Below are 5,464 nucleotides of genomic sequence, written 5' to 3'. Positions count from 1 at the left end.
ACAACGTATGTAGTGTTGTAAAATAGTGAGATCAAGACTGTATGTGACCTGATTATATGGAAAGTAGCTTTATTTGTGTTCAAGTTTAGGTTTTGAAAAACCAGTCCTGTGAAGCTTGGCATGGAATTATAGTTTAGTTGTGATAATTCAAAATTAATGAGAGTTCTTTTATACGTGGGGCAAACCAAATATTTTAGCTTTTGTGCTGTTTAGACACACGCAGACATCAAGAACCAGCATATGAATCTCAACAATGGTGACAATCAACTAAATTCTTCATGCTGCAATGCATGCTGGGTAACACCATAGTAAAAACTCCCATCATGCACTACAGCATGAAGAATTATTGTCACCACTGTTGAGGATCGTATGATAAGTGTTCAGGTCTTTGAGCCTGAGCTGCTGCAAATTTTTATTTAAGCTTTTATTATGGCATTTCCTAATTCGGCTTTTTATCCAGTTGTTTGATAATTTGTGTCAATCTACAAACCAAAGAATAGCCATTACATGATGTTCACTCAAATGATTTAAAAGCAAAACATGTTATCTAACATGTTATCTCTGCTACCATAAGCTTTTGATTCAATAATGAAACAATATTGCAATTGCTTAGAAGCAATTTACTTTGAATTACTAAAAGGGTCAAGAGCCCAACTAAAGCAAACATTCATCTCCATGATGGTGGCATCATTTTAACCAATAAAACATCAACATCTGATCCTCTGTAATTCTCAGTAACAGCAGGTGTTCATCACTAATGCACAATCATCATTTAATTAGTCACTTAATTATCAATTTCCTTTAACTCTTTGAGGACTTGGGATTTGACTTGAGACTCGCTTGTGACTTGAACAGAAGGACTTGGTTCCACCTCTGGTGAAATCATTTCATCAGTTCATTTTTTAATATATGGCAGGACTTTTACTTTCTGACCCCTGGACTACCCACCTCTGCTCACCTACCTCTTAAAGGTCCATTTTAGTACTTTGAAAGTACATACTGGTACCTTTTCACTTTTGTACCTTAGGGTACTGCCCCAGTGACAGAGCCGTACCTTTTTTTCTAACAGTGTATGAAAGGTTTGTACATACTCTGAATCTGAAGTGAATCAATCAGTGGGATCAGTCGCTGATTCAAACTCACTCAATTCGATTCGCGCCTGTTATGATTCTAATTTCGAATGTTCAGCAGAGGTTTATATAACCGTCACACTCGGGCACGCGCTTCTCTTTCTGCGCGTTCTGCGCGCTCAGCGGAATGGAACCGCGCGCGCATCTCTCCGTTTTGTTGTTGTTAAAATTAATACTAATAGTTAATACTAATATTGTTCAAGAGTATTGCCAGATGTTAAATATATTTAAATATATATTTGAAAACACGCCGCACGTACACCCGTATGTAAACACTTGTCAGTTATATCAGTTTTATTAAAGAAATGTACCATTACGATGCGGATTAACGTTGATTTTTTTTGCGACTGAACATTGACGTTTAATAAAATGCCTCAGTAATTTCTTATAAAATTCATGTGAAGTAATCAAGGTACTAATTACTGCTGGTCTGTTGTGTTTATTTACCAAAATATGAATTATAGCACTATTACATATGCAGTCGTGCTCCAAATTGTTATTAATCCTGGTTAATAACGGAGATGTGATTTGACACAGAAATGAATCTTTAATTAATGTATTACTCTATTGGAAACGACAGATTCTGTCTTTATTCATGAATTACAGCTCACTGTATTGTAATTATAATTGTTGTTAAATTCATCCGTGACACTCATAATCTTCCTTCTGTAAATGTTTCAGATGTGTGTGTTTGCTCTCATGTGTCTCAACAGTCATCCTTGATGGAAACCCTTGTTTGATTGACTCAACAAAGAAAAGAAGATGTGATGAGCTGACTGAAAAAGCAGAAAGCAAATGAATGTGTAAGTCAATTTATTACAGTATTGCAAACTTGCCACCTGCTGCACTGAACTCAAAATATGCCATGTATGTGATTTGTGCTGATTTGTTGTAACCTGATAAATTGGCCAGAATAATCCCATTCACCCAAAAATGATCAATCTGTCATCAGTTACTGTCCCTCCACACCTGTATAACACCTGTGGAACACAGAAGAAGATATTTTAAGAAAATGTCTGAGTGTTTTGTTTTGTTTTTTTTTTTTTTTTTTTGCAATGAAGGTCAAGTCAAATTATGATTTAAATACTGGTCAGTATCAGTCTGTTAAGTCTGTCCTGCTGAAAGCAAGAGTGAGCGATTCTCAAAAAGTAATCATGAAAGTAAGATTGTCTGTCACACCTGAAAAGTAATTCAAGAATCAGTCTCCAAAATGCTTTGGTTACCAACATTATTCAAAATATTTTCTGCTGTTTTCCACGGAAGAAAGTAGTTGAGGTTTGTAATGACATGATTGTAAGTAAATGATGATATAATGATAATTTTTGGGTAAACTAACTGTTGTGCACAGTATGCTTATAGGTCATTATCTGGAAAAAAGAAAATATTTACAATTGCTAAACACTGTGTACACTTCGTTCTTACTTTGAACAACATTAGCTTCACACAGCACAGAAAACTGTTATCGCTATTCACAGCTCACTGTCCCGCTCCTCACCAACCAGTGCCTAATAAATTTAATTTAACTGAGTTCCGGTCAGCTTTCTCATGTAGATTCAGTTTTATTGAATTTTAACAAACATGACTGTATAATAAAAAAAAGGGACAATGATAGTTTGTTGTTTCTAATTGGCCTAGTTATCTGCCTTCTGCCTAAAAACTCATCAAATAAGCACTACAAATGAATAAAAAAACACTAATTAAATTACCACTTCATGGTATTTGATGATTTGTAAATTAGGATTTTATACATTACATTTACAAGAAAACATTTGCATTTGTTTTGTAATGTTTTGGCTCCATGAGTCCATATTCAACGATAACGCTTCCTCCAGTGCAAAAGTCCATCTTCTGTTGTCTCACATCAAAATCCAGCCACATGTTTGTTTAGAGCTGTTTATGCTTGTAAACGGTGCTTGATCTGTGCAGATTTCTCAGTTGTGGCTAAAAGGGATACACCTACATCCATAAGTGATGCAAAATCTCACCATGAAACAATACATATAACAATAAATTACATTTGCTTTCTGTCAGGTTGTGTTTTATGAATGTCTACACCTACCCTTACAATAATGCAAATACAGTAATTAAAAGTTGTATTATTTTGTCATATTGACAAAAATGACTCCAAATTGATGTGTGCAGCAAGTCCTAGTAGGACAATCTGCTCGTAGCTGTATCCCTTCTAGTCCCAACCAGATTTCTCTCCCGATTTAGACCAAACCACTTTTTCACTGGAGGAAGTGTTATTATGGATTATGGACTCAGATTTTAGTTAAAATGTCTTAATGATTAATTTGTTTCTTACAAACATGCAGCTTTTGTCTTTTCAAGATGTTAACTGATGGACTGGAGTGGTGTGGATTACTTGTGAATTATTGTGATGTTTTTATCAGCTGTTTGGACTCTCATTCTGACGGCACCCATTTACTGCAGAGGATCCATTGGTGAGACACTGATGGAATGACACATTTCTACAAATCTGATGAGGGAACAGACTCATCTTGGATGGCCTGAGAGTGAGTACATTTTCAGGCAATTCTCTTAATTTCTTTAAGTAAAGTGCTGACTGAGGTGAATTTTTGAATGAGCCCAAAAAGGGAAACATTTAGTGATGAATTATGATCAGTAAAAGTATTTGGATCAAGTATGTGGTCTTGATATCAGTACATCAGTGGTTCCCAACCTTTTTTCAGGAGACCCCTAGTTTAACACTGAAAATATTTAACGACCTCCATGACCCCCATCATTACCATGAATATCATTAAATTTATTACCATGAATATCATTTAATCAGAGAATTATTGTATTTTTTTTTTTTGTTGTTTTGTATTCAAAAATCTTGTATTTTAACTGATGTATTTTTTTCAGAATACAACTATAACCATTGCATAATCTTGTATTCCTGGTTAAATTAAGCCCTTATTTAATTGTTAAAGGTTATTTAATGTAAACTCTGGGCCTGGATATCTAGGGCTAGAGATTGGATATTAGGCATGATTTTCATGACAGCAAGACAAAACTCATTGTGCACTTCCAGCTTGTTGTGTGTCTTTGTTTTGATGGTTACCAAAGAGCTAAAAGCAGTCTTGAACAGAACTGAATTATGCACAATTTCCTTGCATTCCTGCACATTTGCATCAGCGCTCTGTATTCGCTTGTTTGTTTCATTATAGAGGCTGAAAATATCCACCAGGTATGATGTTCTGATAAGAAATTCATCTGTCATTTTGTCAAACTGTTTCTGGCTGTTCAGTTTCAGGAACTCCTTTATTTTTTCTTTTAGTTTAATAAAATGAACCAACACTTGGCCTCTTGACAGTCAGCGCACTTTGGAATGAAGGAGTGTCTGATGCGCCTCATCTTCACACAGCTTCACAAAGATTTGCTTGTTTACTGGACAGGCTTTAGTAAAGTTGACAATCTTTACAACTTTCTTGAGTGTTTCGTTCATCAGAGAAGTGTTTGCAGGCCAGGGCTTGATATCTTCTCTTTGTGTTGTTGTAGTCAAATTAGGTGACAAAAGTAGGTCCTGCATCTTCAATGTACTGCACACATGCAATGGGTACTGCTTCATCTGCCACAGTAGAAGTTTGGTCAAGTTGGATATAAAATGGATGCATCTTTACCTTTTCAACCAATGTGTTGTTCAAATGTATCCAAACACCATTTGCCATTCCGTCGATTGTGTCTTTTATTGTATTACTGGACAGAGGTACAGTTTTTAATTTTGAAGCCACCTGTGCCCTGCACATTATTTCTGCCATTTTTACACATGCAGGTTTGAGCAGTGTTTCCCCGATGGTGTGTGGCTTTTTTGATTGGGAAATTAGGAGAGCGCACTCAAAGGATGCATCCATTGTACAAAAAGTATCTTTTTGTGTTCTGGGGTCTATTTGGCATAACAACATTTTTCCTTAGGAAAAATTCTCTGGGTTTACCAACCGTCTGTGAGTGTTTGGTGCTCTGATGTCTCCTTAGTTTGCAGGGCTTCATGCTTTCGCTAGTTTCTCACCACAGATTACACACTCAGTTCTCACCTTGTCCATTGCTTCAATTAAGCCAAATTCAAGACAACTGTCCAAATAAGTCCTTGTTTTCTTTTTAGCGCATTTATTTTCATCTTCTCCTTGTTGCTTTGCCATATTTTCTCTTTTCTTACGTCTTTTTTTTTAAGTTACATCTGTATGTTCCCACTCTTGCAATACACTGCAAAAAATTCTCAACGTTAGAGAAATTTCTTCTCTTTTTATATATGAATTATTTTTTTAATATTCAGAATTGGACTATTTATCGTGCTGTTATAAAAAAATAATTAATTAATAAAAAAAAAAGGA

The 5,464-nt window shown here is 35.4% G+C and overlaps 1 long non-coding RNA gene across 1 annotated transcript; it reads left to right on the top strand.

Annotated features, from left to right (window-relative positions):
- The first annotated feature begins 1,883 nt into the window (after window positions 1-1,883).
- LOC127160160 (uncharacterized) lies at window positions 1,884-4,666 on the top strand. The gene is made up of 3 exons (XR_007826661.1): window positions 1,884-1,933; window positions 3,524-3,646; window positions 4,414-4,666. It is a non-coding gene; the product is annotated as an uncharacterized LOC127160160 (long non-coding RNA).
- Window positions 4,667-5,464: the final 798 nt, after the last annotated feature.

Source organism: Labeo rohita, unplaced genomic scaffold, assembly GCF_022985175.1.
Source record: "Labeo rohita strain BAU-BD-2019 unplaced genomic scaffold, IGBB_LRoh.1.0 scaffold_30, whole genome shotgun sequence".
Lineage (NCBI taxonomy): Eukaryota > Metazoa > Chordata > Actinopteri > Cypriniformes > Cyprinidae > Labeo > Labeo rohita.
The sequence above is the reverse complement of the archived record's forward strand: the minus strand, read 5'-3'. Positions and strand labels throughout refer to the sequence as shown.